General features: G+C 54.9%; 1 protein-coding gene and 14 non-coding genes across 16 annotated transcripts in view; all 15 read left to right on the top strand.

Annotated features, from left to right (window-relative positions):
- The window catches only part of SLC38A9 (solute carrier family 38 member 9), a 325,631-nt gene that overhangs the window by 243,390 nt on the left and 67,238 nt on the right, over positions 1-15,003 (top strand). The window lies entirely within an intron of this gene.
- LOC134612942 (U1 spliceosomal RNA) lies at positions 611-774 on the top strand. Its single transcript, XR_010090977.1, has one exon. It is a non-coding gene; the product is annotated as a U1 spliceosomal RNA (small nuclear RNA).
- Positions 1,553-1,716, top strand: LOC134613060 (U1 spliceosomal RNA). The gene has a single exon (XR_010091090.1). It is a non-coding gene; the product is annotated as a U1 spliceosomal RNA (small nuclear RNA).
- On the top strand, positions 2,794-2,957 carry LOC134612941 (U1 spliceosomal RNA). Its single transcript, XR_010090976.1, has one exon. It is a non-coding gene; the product is annotated as a U1 spliceosomal RNA (small nuclear RNA).
- LOC134613059 (U1 spliceosomal RNA) lies at positions 3,735-3,898 on the top strand. Its single transcript, XR_010091089.1, has one exon. It is a non-coding gene; the product is annotated as a U1 spliceosomal RNA (small nuclear RNA).
- Positions 4,976-5,139, top strand: LOC134612940 (U1 spliceosomal RNA). Its single transcript, XR_010090975.1, has one exon. It is a non-coding gene; the product is annotated as a U1 spliceosomal RNA (small nuclear RNA).
- LOC134613058 (U1 spliceosomal RNA) lies at positions 5,903-6,066 on the top strand. Its single transcript, XR_010091088.1, has one exon. It is a non-coding gene; the product is annotated as a U1 spliceosomal RNA (small nuclear RNA).
- Positions 7,133-7,296, top strand: LOC134612939 (U1 spliceosomal RNA). The gene has a single exon (XR_010090974.1). It is a non-coding gene; the product is annotated as a U1 spliceosomal RNA (small nuclear RNA).
- On the top strand, positions 8,078-8,241 carry LOC134613057 (U1 spliceosomal RNA). Its single transcript, XR_010091087.1, has one exon. It is a non-coding gene; the product is annotated as a U1 spliceosomal RNA (small nuclear RNA).
- Positions 9,319-9,482, top strand: LOC134612938 (U1 spliceosomal RNA). Its single transcript, XR_010090973.1, has one exon. It is a non-coding gene; the product is annotated as a U1 spliceosomal RNA (small nuclear RNA).
- Positions 10,246-10,409, top strand: LOC134613150 (U1 spliceosomal RNA). The gene has a single exon (XR_010091176.1). It is a non-coding gene; the product is annotated as a U1 spliceosomal RNA (small nuclear RNA).
- On the top strand, positions 11,487-11,650 carry LOC134612937 (U1 spliceosomal RNA). Its single transcript, XR_010090972.1, has one exon. It is a non-coding gene; the product is annotated as a U1 spliceosomal RNA (small nuclear RNA).
- On the top strand, positions 12,413-12,576 carry LOC134613056 (U1 spliceosomal RNA). The gene has a single exon (XR_010091086.1). It is a non-coding gene; the product is annotated as a U1 spliceosomal RNA (small nuclear RNA).
- LOC134612936 (U1 spliceosomal RNA) lies at positions 13,655-13,818 on the top strand. Its single transcript, XR_010090971.1, has one exon. It is a non-coding gene; the product is annotated as a U1 spliceosomal RNA (small nuclear RNA).
- On the top strand, positions 14,582-14,745 carry LOC134613055 (U1 spliceosomal RNA). The gene has a single exon (XR_010091085.1). It is a non-coding gene; the product is annotated as a U1 spliceosomal RNA (small nuclear RNA).

The raw sequence follows: 15,003 nt of genomic DNA, 5'->3' as shown, positions 1-15,003 counted from the left end.
AATAGCTCTCCGAGCCAGTCCAGCACTGGGGGCCGACTTGCCCTTATCATCAGGGATGCAGGCATGAGCAGCAAGGAGGCATTCTCCCACTCTTTCGCCTGGCCCCAGCGCAGCTGAACCGATTCGCCCTGCTCCCCCGGGCGCACCGGAGGGTGCTGCAAAGTGGGGGGATGCTGGCCCTGCTCTCTTTGCAAACCCCAAGGGCTGCCTGGGAAGGGAAGGTGAGGGGGGAAGGGCCCTTGCTTAGCAGCTGCTGTTGCTCTGTAGCCACTGGGAGCAAACTGGCACTTGCATTCTCATGCAGACGAGACTAGCATTTCTTGTGGAAGCAAAGCGGGCTCTTGACTGAAAGCCTGGATAGATGTGGTCATCGTATGCAAATAAGGTTTGCTGCAAAGTACCCTGGGAGTGCACCCACTCGGCACGCGTGTGAGGGTTGCAGCTCTTCACGCGTGGAAAGCCTGGGCTCTTGACGGCAAGGCTTGAATTCGGGAGCTGCCTTTCTGGGTGCCTGTTTTGTCAGGAGAGACGAGTGGTACAGGAGGGAATGCTCCTTAAGCTGAAGGGGGGCTTTTGCGAGCTGCGTCCGTGCAGTCGGCCCTTCCAACTCATACTTACCTGGCAGGGGAGATACCATGATCATGAAGGTGGTTCTCCCAGGGCGAGGCTCACCCATTGCACTCCGGGTGTGCTGACCCCTGCGATTTCCCCAAATGCGGGAAACTCGACTGCATAATTTATGGTAGTGGGGGACTGCGTTCGCGCTTTCCCCTGGTCGTGCTTGTTCAAAGATAGATCTCTCTTTGCAAACTTTTCAGTCTCTCCCTCGGGCATTGCCCTGGTGCCTGTTCTTGCCTCCGTGCATCTCTTCTGGGTGCAGAAAGTATATTGTTCCTCTCCCCTGACATTGCAGGCTTCCCTGTTGCCCGCTGGTTTGTTTTGGGGTCTTTTTTTTTTTTTTTTTTTTTTTTTTTTTTGTTGTTGTTGGTTTTTGGGGAAGAGGGTTTGCTTTGGTTTTTGCATTTAAAATACATAAAGAAAGAAAGAAATAAATTAATACATTTTGAAACATTTGTGTCATCGTTACTCTGTAATTACCCTCGTCTATAGCTTCCTTAGCTTAACCCCCATCCATGACCCTCTACAGTCACGATGAAGGGGTTAAAAGGCCTTTTGCTGGCATAGGTGTGTGCAGACTTCACTCCCCGAGCAGAGCATAGGCTGCTGCGATGTGCTTTGATATGCAGACGAGGGAACTGAGCTCTAGAAAACAAAGGTGATTGCGACTGTCTGACTGGGAGAGTGTGGTCATCGTATGCAAATGTTTTTGCTGAAAGGCATCCTGGGAGTTGGCCCATTTTTGCGAAGGCTCCTCTGTCCGGGGCATGTAGGAGTGCAAGGGTGGGGCAGCTGCCGGTTACCCCACCAAGGGAGCAGCCGGCTCGAGGGATGCCTGGTGCCTCAGGGGAGCTGGGTGCTACTGCAGGGCCCGCCTCCCCATGCTCACAGGCGTGTGCCGGCGTAGCGCTTGTGTGCTCTCCCTTCCCAACTCATACTTACCTGGCTGGGGAGATACCATGATCACGAAGGTGGTTCTCCCAGGGCGAGGCTCACCCATTGCACTCCGGGTGTGCTGACCTCTGCGATTTCCCCAAATGCGGGAAACTCGACTGCATAATTTATGGTAGTGGGGGACTGCGTTCGCGCTATCCCCTGATTTGTGCTGGTTTAAAGATAGATGGAGAGCGTGGGGGCACTGGTGAAAAGGCTGCATGGCAGTCTGCTGGTTGGTCGCTCGCTGCAGCTTTTCCTGCGACCCCCCCAAACATTTCTCGCCTCCTGCTTGTTTTGCTCTGCGCTCGGGCCCAATCGCCCCGTGGCTGGCACCGCAAACGCTCTCTCGCCACCTTTTTACTGTTTCTTGACGTTTCTCTGCTCCACTTCTTTGCAAAACACCCTTTCCTTGCTATGCCGCTCTCAAGACAACCAACAGATGGCACTGCAACACAATCACGAGCAGCCCAGCCTTTTGAAAGGTGCCTGGGTTTTTTTGCACAGTCGCCCAGAGCCTCTAGGATGCGCGCGCCACGCAGCGCGCTAGGCGTCCACTCGCGTTGGTTTTTCCGCCCATGCTTTGCCCTGCGCTTTGACGAGACGGGCGCCAGGTTGCGCTGCAGTTGCTGAATAGCTCTCCGAGCCAGTCCAGCACTGGGGGCCGACTTGCCCTTATCATCAGGGATGCAGGCATGAGCAGCAAGGAGGCATTCTCCCACTCTTTCGCCTGGCCCCAGCGCAGCTGAACCGATTCGCCCTGCTCCCCCGGGCGCACCGGAGGGTGCTGCAAAGTGGGGGGATGCTGGCCCTGCTCTCTTTGCAAACCCCAAGGGCTGCCTGGGAAGGGAAGGTGAGGGGGGAAGGGCCCTTGCTTAGCAGCTGCTGTTGCTCTGTAGCCACTGGGAGCAAACTGGCACTTGCATTCTCATGCAGACGAGACTAGCATTTCTCGTGGAAGCAAAGCGGGCTCTTGACTGAAAGCCTGGATAGATGTGGTCATCGTATGCAAATAAGGTTTGCTGCAAAGTACCCTGGGAGTGCACCCACTCGGCACGCGTGTGAGGGTTGCAGCTCTTCACGCGTGGAAAGCCTGGGCTCTTGACGGCAAGGCTTGAATTCGGGAGCTGCCTTTCTGGGTGCCTGTTTTGTCAGGAGAGACGAGTGGTACAGGAGGGAATGCTCCTTAAGCTGAAGGGGGGCTTTTGCGAGCTGCGTCCGTGCAGTCGGCCCTTCCAACTCATACTTACCTGGCAGGGGAGATACCATGATCATGAAGGTGGTTCTCCCAGGGCGAGGCTCACCCATTGCACTCCGGGTGTGCTGACCCCTGCGATTTCCCCAAATGCGGGAAACTCGACTGCATAATTTATGGTAGTGGGGGACTGCGTTCGCGCTTTCCCCTGGTCGTGCTTGTTCAAAGATAGATCTCTCTTTGCAAACTTTTCAGTCTCTCCCTCGGGCATTGCCCTGGTGCCTGTTCTTGCCTCCGTGCATCTCTTCTGGGTGCAGAAAGTATATTGTTCCTCTCCCCTGACATTGCAGGCTTCCCTGTTGCCCGCTGGTTTGTTTTGGGGTCTTTTTTTTTTTTTTTTTTTTTTTTTTTTTGTTGTTGTTGGTTTTTGGGGAAGAGGGTTTGCTTTGGTTTTTGCATTTAAAATACATAAAGAAAGAAAGAAATAAATTAATACATTTTGAAACATTTGTGTCATCGTTACTCTGTAATTACCCTCGTCTATAGCTTCCTTAGCTTAACCCCCATCCATGACCCTCTACAGTCACGATGAAGGGGTTAAAAGGCCTTTTGCTGGCATAGGTGTGTGCAGACTTCACTCCCCGAGCAGAGCATAGGCTGCTGCGATGTGCTTTGATATGCAGACGAGGGAACTGAGCTCTAGAAAACAAAGGTGATTGCGACTGTCTGACTGGGAGAGTGTGGTCATCGTATGCAAATGTTTTTGCTGAAAGGCATCCTGGGAGTTGGCCCATTTTTGCGAAGGCTCCTCTGTCCGGGGCATGTAGGAGTGCAAGGGTGGGGCAGCTGCCGGTTACCCCACCAAGGGAGCAGCCGGCTCGAGGGATGCCTGGTGCCTCAGGGGAGCTGGGTGCTACTGCAGGGCCCGCCTCCCCATGCTCACAGGCGTGTGCCGGCGTAGCGCTTGTGTGCTCTCCCTTCCCAACTCATACTTACCTGGCTGGGGAGATACCATGATCACGAAGGTGGTTCTCCCAGGGCGAGGCTCACCCATTGCACTCCGGGTGTGCTGACCTCTGCGATTTCCCCAAATGCGGGAAACTCGACTGCATAATTTATGGTAGTGGGGGACTGCGTTCGCGCTATCCCCTGATTTGTGCTGGTTTAAAGATAGATGGAGAGCGTGGGGGCACTGGTGAAAAGGCTGCATGGCAGTCTGCTGGTTGGTCGCTCGCTGCAGCTTTTCCTGCGACCCCCCCAAACATTTCTCGCCTCCTGCTTGTTTTGCTCTGCGCTCGGGCCCAATCGCCCCGTGGCTGGCACCGCAAATGCTCTCTCGCCACCTTTTTACTGTTTCTTGACGTTTCTCTGCTCCACTTCTTTGCAAAACACCCTTTCCTTGCTATGCCGCTCTCAAGACAACCAACAGATGGCACTGCAACACAATCACGAGCAGCCCAGCCTTTTGAAAGGTGCCTGGGTTTTTTTGCACAGTCGCCCAGAGCCTCTAGGATGCGCGCGCCACGCAGCGCGCTAGGCGTCCACTCGCGTTGGTTTTTCCGCCCATGCTTTGCCCTGCGCTTTGACGAGACGGGCGCCAGGTTGCGCTGCAGTTGCTGAATAGCTCTCCGAGCCAGTCCAGCACTGGGGGCCGACTTGCCCTTATCATCAGGGATGCAGGCATGAGCAGCAAGGAGGCATTCTCCCACTCTTTCGCCTGGCCCCAGCGCAGCTGAACCGATTCGCCCTGCTCCCCCGGGCGCACCGGAGGGTGCTGCAAAGTGGGGGGATGCTGGCCCTGCTCTCTTTGCAAACCCCAAGGGCTGCCTGGGAAGGGAAGGTGAGGGGGGAAGGGCCCTTGCTTAGCAGCTGCTGTTGCTCTGTAGCCACTGGGAGCAAACTGGCACTTGCATTCTCATGCAGACGAGACTAGCATTTCTCGTGGAAGCAAAGCGGGCTCTTGACTGAAAGCCTGGATAGATGTGGTCATCGTATGCAAATAAGGTTTGCTGCAAAGTACCCTGGGAGTGCACCCACTCGGCACGCGTGTGAGGGTTGCAGCTCTTCACGCGTGGAAAGCCTGGGCTCTTGACGGCAAGGCTTGAATTCGGGAGCTGCCTTTCTGGGTGCCTGTTTTGTCAGGAGAGACGAGTGGTACAGGAGGGAATGCTCCTTAAGCTGAAGGGGGGCTTTTGCGAGCTGCGTCCGTGCAGTCGGCCCTTCCAACTCATACTTACCTGGCAGGGGAGATACCATGATCATGAAGGTGGTTCTCCCAGGGCGAGGCTCACCCATTGCACTCCGGGTGTGCTGACCCCTGCGATTTCCCCAAATGCGGGAAACTCGACTGCATAATTTATGGTAGTGGGGGACTGCGTTCGCGCTTTCCCCTGGTCGTGCTTGTTCAAAGATAGATCTCTCTTTGCAAACTTTTCAGTCTCTCCCTCGGGCATTGCCCTGGTGCCTGTTCTTGCCTCCGTGCATCTCTTCTGGGTGCAGAAAGTATATTGTTCCTCTCCCCTGACATTGCAGGCTTCCCTGTTGCCCGCTGGTTTGTTTTGGGGTCTTTTTTTTTTTTTTTGTTGTTGTTGGTTTTTGGGGAAGAGGGTTTGCTTTGGTTTTTGCATTTAAAATACATAAAGAAAGAAAGAAATAAATTAATACATTTTGAAACATTTGTGTCATCGTTACTCTGTAATTACCCTCGTCTATAGCTTCCTTAGCTTAACCCCCATCCATGACCCTCTACAGTCACGATGAAGGGGTTAAAAGGCCTTTTGCTGGCATAGGTGTGTGCAGACTTCACTCCCCGAGCAGAGCATAGGCTGCTGCGATGTGCTTTGATATGCAGACGAGGGAACTGAGCTCTAGAAAACAAAGGTGATTGCGACTGTCTGACTGGGAGAGTGTGGTCATCGTATGCAAATGTTTTTGCTGAAAGGCATCCTGGGAGTTGGCCCATTTTTGCGAAGGCTCCTCTGTCCGGGGCATGTAGGAGTGCAAGGGTGGGGCAGCTGCCGGTTACCCCACCAAGGGAGCAGCCGGCTCGAGGGATGCCTGGTGCCTCAGGGGAGCTGGGTGCTACTGCAGGGCCCGCCTCCCCATGCTCACAGGCGTGTGCCGGCGTAGCGCTTGTGTGCTCTCCCTTCCCAACTCATACTTACCTGGCTGGGGAGATACCATGATCACGAAGGTGGTTCTCCCAGGGCGAGGCTCACCCATTGCACTCCGGGTGTGCTGACCTCTGCGATTTCCCCAAATGCGGGAAACTCGACTGCATAATTTATGGTAGTGGGGGACTGCGTTCGCGCTATCCCCTGATTTGTGCTGGTTTAAAGATAGATGGAGAGCGTGGGGGCACTGGTGAAAAGGCTGCATGGCAGTCTGCTGGTTGGTCGCTCGCTGCAGCTTTTCCTGCGACCCCCCCAAACATTTCTCGCCTCCTGCTTGTTTTGCTCTGCGCTCGGGCCCAATCGCCCCGTGGCTGGCACCGCAAACGCTCTCTCGCCACCTTTTTACTGTTTCTTGACGTTTCTCTGCTCCACTTCTTTGCAAAACACCCTTTCCTTGCTATGCCGCTCTCAAGACAACCAACAGATGGCACTGCAACACAATCACGAGCAGCCCAGCCTTTTGAAAGGTGCCTGGGTTTTTTTGCACAGTCGCCCAGAGCCTCTAGGATGCGCGCGCCACGCAGCGCGCTAGGCGTCCACTCGCGTTGGTTTTTCCGCCCTGCGCTTTGACGAGACGGGCGCCAGGTTGCGCTGCAGTTGCTGAATAGCTCTCCGAGCCAGTCCAGCACTGGGGGCCGACTTGCCCTTATCATCAGGGATGCAGGCATGAGCAGCAAGGAGGCATTCTCCCACTCTTTCGCCTGGCCCCAGCGCAGCTGAACCGATTCGCCCTGCTCCCCCGGGCGCACCGGAGGGTGCTGCAAAGTGGGGGGACGCTGGCCCTGCTCTCTTTGCAAACCCCAAGGGCTGCCTGGGAAGGGAAGGTGAGGGGGGAAGGGCCCTTGCTTAGCAGCTGCTGTTGCTCTGTAGCCACTGGGAGCAAACTGGCACTTGCATTCTCATGCAGACGAGACTAGCATTTCTCGTGGAAGCAAAGCGGGCTCTTGACTGAAAGCCTGGATAGATGTGGTCATCGTATGCAAATAAGGTTTGCTGCAAAGTACCCTGGGAGTGCACCCACTCGGCACGCGTGTGAGGGTTGCAGCTCTTCACGCGTGGAAAGCCTGGGCTCTTGACGGCAAGGCTTGAATTCGGGAGCTGCCTTTCTGGGTGCCTGTTTTGTCAGGAGAGACGAGTGGTACAGGAGGGAATGCTCCTTAAGCTGAAGGGGGGCTTTTGCGAGCTGCGTCAGTGCAGTCGGCCCTTCCAACTCATACTTACCTGGCAGGGGAGATACCATGATCATGAAGGTGGTTCTCCCAGGGCGAGGCTCACCCATTGCACTCCGGGTGTGCTGACCCCTGCGATTTCCCCAAATGCGGGAAACTCGACTGCATAATTTATGGTAGTGGGGGACTGCGTTCGCGCTTTCCCCTGGTCGTGCTTGTTCAAAGATAGATCTCTCTTTGCAAACTTTTCAGTCTCTCCCTCGGGCATTGCCCTGGTGCCTGTTCTTGCCTCCGTGCATCTCTTCTGGGTGCAGAAAGTATATTGTTCCTCTCCCCTGACATTGCAGGCTTCCCTGTTGCCCGCTGGTTTGTTTTGGGGTCTTTTTTTTTTTTTTTTTTTTTTTTTTTTTTTTTGTTGTTGTTGGTTTTTGGGGAAGAGGGTTTGCTTTGGTTTTTGCATTTAAAATACATAAAGAAAGAAAGAAATAAATTAATACATTTTGAAACATTTGTGTCATCGTTACTCTGTAATTACCCTCGTCTATAGCTTCCTTAGCTTAACCCCCATCCATGACCCTCTACAGTCACGATGAAGGGGTTAAAAGGCCTTTTGCTGGCATAGGTGTGTGCAGACTTCACTCCCCGAGCAGAGCATAGGCTGCTGCGATGTGCTTTGATATGCAGACGAGGGAACTGAGCTCTAGAAAACAAAGGTGATTGCGACTGTCTGACTGGGAGAGTGTGGTCATCGTATGCAAATGTTTTTGCTGAAAGGCATCCTGGGAGTTGGCCCATTTTTGCGAAGGCTCCTCTGTCCGGGGCATGTAGGAGTGCAAGGGTGGGGCAGCTGCCGGTTACCCCACCAAGGGAGCAGCCGGCTCGAGGGATGCCTGGTGCCTCAGGGGAGCTGGGTGCTACTGCAGGGCCCGCCTCCCCATGCTCACAGGCGTGTGCCGGCGTAGCGCTTGTGTGCTCTCCCTTCCCAACTCATACTTACCTGGCTGGGGAGATACCATGATCACGAAGGTGGTTCTCCCAGGGCGAGGCTCACCCATTGCACTCCGGGTGTGCTGACCTCTGCGATTTCCCCAAATGCGGGAAACTCGACTGCATAATTTATGGTAGTGGGGGACTGCGTTCGCGCTATCCCCTGATTTGTGCTGGTTTAAAGATAGATGGAGAGCGTGGGGGCACTGGTGAAAAGGCTGCATGGCAGTCTGCTGGTTGGTCGCTCGCTGCAGCTTTTCCTGCGACCCCCCCAAACATTTCTCGCCTCCTGCTTGTTTTGCTCTGCGCTCGGGCCCAATCGCCCCGTGGCTGGCACCGCAAACGCTCTCTCGCCACCTTTTTACTGTTTCTTGACGTTTCTCTGCTCCACTTCTTTGCAAAACACCCTTTCCTTGCTATGCCGCTCTCAAGACAACCAACAGATGGCACTGCAACACAATCACGAGCAGCCCAGCCTTTTGAAAGGTGCCTGGGTTTTTTTGCACAGTCGCCCAGAGCCTCTAGGATGCGCGCGCCACGCAGCGCGCTAGGCGTCCACTCGCGTTGGTTTTTCCGCCCATGCTTTGCCCTGCGCTTTGACGAGACGGGCGCCAGGTTGCGCTGCAGTTGCTGAATAGCTCTCCGAGCCAGTCCAGCACTGGGGGCCGACTTGCCCTTATCATCAGGGATGCAGGCATGAGCAGCAAGGAGGCATTCTCCCACTCTTTCGCCTGGCCCCAGCGCAGCTGAACCGATTCGCCCTGCTCCCCCGGGCGCACCGGAGGGTGCTGCAAAGTGGGGGGATGCTGGCCCTGCTCTCTTTGCAAACCCCAAGGGCTGCCTGGGAAGGGAAGGTGAGGGGGGAAGGGCCCTTGCTTAGCAGCTGCTGTTGCTCTGTAGCCACTGGGAGCAAACTGGCACTTGCATTCTCATGCAGACGAGACTAGCATTTCTCGTGGAAGCAAAGCGGGCTCTTGACTGAAAGCCTGGATAGATGTGGTCATCGTATGCAAATAAGGTTTGCTGCAAAGTACCCTGGGAGTGCACCCACTCGGCACGCGTGTGAGGGTTGCAGCTCTTCACGCGTGGAAAGCCTGGGCTCTTGACGGCAAGGCTTGAATTCGGGAGCTGCCTTTCTGGGTGCCTGTTTTGTCAGGAGAGACGAGTGGTACAGGAGGGAATGCTCCTTAAGCTGAAGGGGGGCTTTTGCGAGCTGCGTCCGTGCAGTCGGCCCTTCCAACTCATACTTACCTGGCAGGGGAGATACCATGATCATGAAGGTGGTTCTCCCAGGGCGAGGCTCACCCATTGCACTCCGGGTGTGCTGACCCCTGCGATTTCCCCAAATGCGGGAAACTCGACTGCATAATTTATGGTAGTGGGGGACTGCGTTCGCGCTTTCCCCTGGTCGTGCTTGTTCAAAGATAGATCTCTCTTTGCAAACTTTTCAGTCTCTCCCTCGGGCATTGCCCTGGTGCCTGTTCTTGCCTCCGTGCATCTCTTCTGGGTGCAGAAAGTATATTGTTCCTCTCCCCTGACATTGCAGGCTTCCCTGTTGCCCGCTGGTTTGTTTTGGGGTCTTTTTTTTTTTTGTTGTTGTTGTTGGTTTTTGGGGAAGAGGGTTTGCTTTGGTTTTTGCATTTAAAATACAGAAAGAAAGAAAGAAATAAATTAATACATTTTGAAACATTTGTGTCATCGTTACTCTGTAATTACCCTCGTCTATAGCTTCCTTAGCTTAACCCCCATCCATGACCCTCTACAGTCACGATGAAGGGGTTAAAAGGCCTTTTGCTGGCATAGGTGTGTGCAGACTTCACTCCCCGAGCAGAGCATAGGCTGCTGCGATGTGCTTTGATATGCAGACGAGGGAACTGAGCTCTAGAAAACAAAGGTGATTGCGACTGTCTGACTGGGAGAGTGTGGTCATCGTATGCAAATGTTTTTGCTGAAAGGCATCCTGGGAGTTGGCCCATTTTTGCGAAGGCTCCTCTGTCCGGGGCATGTAGGAGTGCAAGGGTGGGGCAGCTGCCGGTTACCCCACCAAGGGAGCAGCCGGCTCGAGGGATGCCTGGTGCCTCAGGGGAGCTGGGTGCTACTGCAGGGCCCGCCTCCCCATGCTCACAGGCGTGTGCCGGCGTAGCGCTTGTGTGCTCTCCCTTCCCAACTCATACTTACCTGGCTGGGGAGATACCATGATCACGAAGGTGGTTCTCCCAGGGCGAGGCTCACCCATTGCACTCCGGGTGTGCTGACCTCTGCGATTTCCCCAAATGCGGGAAACTTGACTGCATAATTTATGGTAGTGGGGGACTGCGTTCGCGCTATCCCCTGATTTGTGCTGGTTTAAAGATAGATGGAGAGCGTGGGGGCACTGGTGAAAAGGCTGCATGGCAGTCTGCTGGTTGGTCGCTCGCTGCAGCTTTTCCTGCGACCCCCCCAAACATTTCTCGCCTCCTGCTTGTTTTGCTCTGCGCTCGGGCCCAATCGCCCCGTGGCTGGCACCGCAAACGCTCTCTCGCCACCTTTTTACTGTTTCTTGACGTTTCTCTGCTCCACTTCTTTGCAAAACACCCTTTCCTTGCTATGCCGCTCTCAAGACAACCAACAGATGGCACTGCAACACAATCACGAGCAGCCCAGCCTTTTGAAAGGTGCCTGGGTTTTTTTGCACAGTCGCCCAGAGCCTCTAGGATGCGCGCGCCACGCAGCGCGCTAGGCGTCCACTCGCGTTGGTTTTTCCGCCCATGCTTTGCCCTGCGCTTTGACGAGACGGGCGCCAGGTTGCGCTGCAGTTGCTGAATAGCTCTCCGAGCCAGTCCAGCACTGGGGGCCGACTTGCCCTTATCATCAGGGATGCAGGCATGAGCAGCAAGGAGGCATTCTCCCACTCTTTCGCCTGGCCCCAGCGCAGCTGAACCGATTCGCCCTGCTCCCCCGGGCGCACCGGAGGGTGCTGCAAAGTGGGGGGATGCTGGCCCTGCTCTCTTTGCAAACCCCAAGGGCTGCCTGGGAAGGGAAGGTGAGGGGGGAAGGGCCCTTGCTTAGCAGCTGCTGTTGCTCTGTAGCCACTGGGAGCAAACTGGCACTTGCATTCTCATGCAGACGAGACTAGCATTTCTCGTGGAAGCAAAGCGGGCTCTTGACTGAAAGCCTGGATAGATGTGGTCATCGTATGCAAATAAGGTTTGCTGCAAAGTACCCTGGGAGTGCACCCACTCGGCACGCGTGTGAGGGTTGCAGCTCTTCACGCGTGGAAAGCCTGGGCTCTTGACGGCAAGGCTTGAATTCGGGAGCTGCCTTTCTGGGTGCCTGTTTTGTCAGGAGAGACGAGTGGTACAGGAGGGAATGCTCCTTAAGCTGAAGGGGGGCTTTTGCGAGCTGCGTCCGTGCAGTCGGCCCTTCCAACTCATACTTACCTGGCAGGGGAGATACCATGATCATGAAGGTGGTTCTCCCAGGGCGAGGCTCACCCATTGCACTCCGGGTGTGCTGACCCCTGCGATTTCCCCAAATGCGGGAAACTCGACTGCATAATTTATGGTAGTGGGGGACTGCGTTCGCGCTTTCCCCTGGTCGTGCTTGTTCAAAGATAGATCTCTCTTTGCAAACTTTTCAGTCTCTCCCTCGGGCATTGCCCTGGTGCCTGTTCTTGCCTCCGTGCATCTCTTCTGGGTGCAGAAAGTATATTGTTTCTCTCCCCTGACATTGCAGGCTTCCCTGTTGCCCGCTGGTTTGTTTTGGGGTCTTTTTTTTTTTTTTTTTTGTTGTTGTTGGTTTTTGGGGAAGAGGGTTTGCTTTGGTTTTTGCATTTAAAATACAGAAAGAAAGAAATAAATTAATACATTTTGAAACATTTGTGTCATCGTTACTCTGTAATTACCCTCGTCTATAGCTTCCTTAGCTTAACCCCCATCCATGACCCTCTACAGTCACGATGAAGGGGTTAAAAGGCCTTTTGCTGGCATAGGTGTGTGCAGACTTCACTCCCCGAGCAGAGCATAGGCTGCTGCGATGTGCTTTGATATGCAGACGAGGGAACTGAGCTCTAGAAAACAAAGGTGATTGCGACTGTCTGACTGGGAGAGTGTGGTCATCGTATGCAAATGTTTTTGCTGAAAGGCATCCTGGGAGTTGGCCCATTTTTGCGAAGGCTCCTCTGTCCGGGGCATGTAGGAGTGCAAGGGTGGGGCAGCTGCCGGTTACCCCACCAAGGGAGCAGCCGGCTCGAGGGATGCCTGGTGCCTCAGGGGAGCTGGGTGCTACTGCAGGGCCCGCCTCCCCATGCTCACAGGCGTGTGCCGGCGTAGCGCTTGTGTGCTCTCCCTTCCCAACTCATACTTACCTGGCTGGGGAGATACCATGATCACGAAGGTGGTTCTCCCAGGGCGAGGCTCACCCATTGCACTCCGGGTGTGCTGACCTCTGCGATTTCCCCAAATGCGGGAAACTCGACTGCATAATTTATGGTAGTGGGGGACTGCGTTCGCGCTATCCCCTGATTTGTGCTGGTTTAAAGATAGATGGAGAGCGTGGGGGCACTGGTGAAAAGGCTGCATGGCAGTCTGCTGGTTGGTCGCTCGCTGCAGCTTTTCCTGCGACCCCCCCCAAACATTTCTCGCCTCCTGCTTGTTTTGCTCTGCGCTCGGGCCCAATCGCCCCGTGGCTGGCACCGCAAACGCTCTCTCGCCACCTTTTTACTGTTTCTTGACGTTTCTCTGCTCCACTTCTTTGCAAAACACCCTTTCCTTGCTATGCCGCTCTCAAGACAACCAACAGATGGCACTGCAACACAATCACGAGCAGCCCAGCCTTTTGAAAGGTGCCTGGGTTTTTTTGCACAGTCGCCCAGAGCCTCTAGGATGCGCGCGCCACGCAGCGCGCTAGGCGTCCACTCGCGTTGGTTTTTCCGCCCATGCTTTGCCCTGCGCTTTGACGAGACGGGCGCCAGGTTGCGCTGCAGTTGCTGAATAGCTCTCCGAGCCAGTCCAGCACTGGGGGCCGACTTGCCCTTATCATCAGGGATGCAGGCATGAGCAGCAAGGAGGCATTCTCCCACTCTTTCGCCTGGCCCCAGCGCAGCTGAACCGTTTCGCCCTGCTCCCCCGGGCGCACCGGAGGGTGCTGCAAAGTGGGGGGACGCTGGCCCTGCTCTCTTTGCAAACCCCAAGGGCTGCCTGGGAAGGGAAGGTGAGGGGGGAAGGGCCCTTGCTTAGCAGCTGCTGTTGCTCTGTAGCCACTGGGAGCAAACTGGCACTTGCATTCTCATGCAGACGAGACTAGCATTTCTCGTGGAAGCAAAGCGGGCTCTTGACTGAAAGCCTGGATAGATGTGGTCATCGTATGCAAATAAGGTTTGCTGCAAAGTACCCTGGGAGTGCACCCACTCGGCACGCGTGTGAGGGTTGCAGCTCTTCACGCGTGGAAAGCCTGGGCTCTTGACGGCAAGGCTTGAATTCGGGAGCTGCCTTTCTGGGTGCCTGTTTTGTCAGGAGAGACGAGTGGTACAGGAGGGAATGCTCCTTAAGCTGAAGGGGGGCTTTTGCGAGCTGCGTCCGTGCAGTCGGCCCTTCCAACTCATACTTACCTGGCAGGGGAGATACCATGATCATGAAGGTGGTTCTCCCAGGGCGAGGCTCACCCATTGCACTCCGGGTGTGCTGACCCCTGCGATTTCCCCAAATGCGGGAAACTCGACTGCATAATTTATGGTAGTGGGGGACTGCGTTCGCGCTTTCCCCTGGTCGTGCTTGTTCAAAGATAGATCTCTCTTTGCAAACTTTTCAGTCTCTCCCTCGGGCATTGCCCTGGTGCCTGTTCTTGCCTCCGTGCATCTCTTCTGGGTGCAGAAAGTATATTGTTCCTCTCCCCTGACATTGCAGGCTTCCCTGTTGCCCGCTGGTTTGTTTTGGGGTCTTTTTTTTTTTTGTTGTTGTTGTTGGTTTTTGGGGAAGAGGGTTTGCTTTGGTTTTTGCATTTAAAATACATAAAGAAAGAAAGAAATAAATTAATACATTTTGAAACATTTGTGTCATCGTTACTCTGTAATTACCCTCGTCTATAGCTTCCTTAGCTTAACCCCCATCCATGACCCTCTACAGTCACGATGAAGGGGTTAAAAGGCCTTTTGCTGGCATAGGTGTGTGCAGACTTCACTCCCCGAGCAGAGCATAGGCTGCTGCGATGTGCTTTGATATGCAGACGAGGGAACTGAGCTCTAGAAAACAAAGGTGATTGCGACTGTCTGACTGGGAGAGTGTGGTCATCGTATGCAAATGTTTTTGCTGAAAGGCATCCTGGGAGTTGGCCCATTTTTGCGAAGGCTCCTCTGTCCGGGGCATGTAGGAGTGCAAGGGTGGGGCAGCTGCCGGTTACCCCACCAAGGGAGCAGCCGGCTCGAGGGATGCCTGGTGCCTCAGGGGAGCTGGGTGCTACTGCAGGGCCCGCCTCCCCATGCTCACAGGCGTGTGCCGGCGTAGCGCTTGTGTGCTCTCCCTTCCCAACTCATACTTACCTGGCTGGGGAGATACCATGATCACGAAGGTGGTTCTCCCAGGGCGAGGCTCACCCATTGCACTCCGGGTGTGCTGACCTCTGCGATTTCCCCAAATGCGGGAAACTCGACTGCATAATTTATGGTAGTGGGGGACTGCGTTCGCGCTATCCCCTGATTTGTGCTGGTTTAAAGATAGATGGAGAGCGTGGGGGCACTGGTGAAAAGGCTGCATGGCAGTCTGCTGGTTGGTCGCTCGCTGCAGCTTTTCCTGCGACCCCCCCCAAACATTTCTCGCCTCCTGCTTGTTTTGCTCTGCGCTCGGGCCCAATCGCCCCGTGGCTGGCACCGCAAACGCTCTCTCGCCACCTTTTTACTGTTTCTTGACGTTTCTCTGCTCCACTTCTTTGCAAAACACCCTTTCCTTGCTATGCC

Source organism: Pelobates fuscus, chromosome 5, assembly GCF_036172605.1.
Source record: "Pelobates fuscus isolate aPelFus1 chromosome 5, aPelFus1.pri, whole genome shotgun sequence".
Classification (NCBI taxonomy): Eukaryota; Metazoa; Chordata; class Amphibia; order Anura; family Pelobatidae; genus Pelobates; species Pelobates fuscus.
The sequence above is the reverse complement of the archived record's forward strand: the minus strand, read 5'-3'. Positions and strand labels throughout refer to the sequence as shown.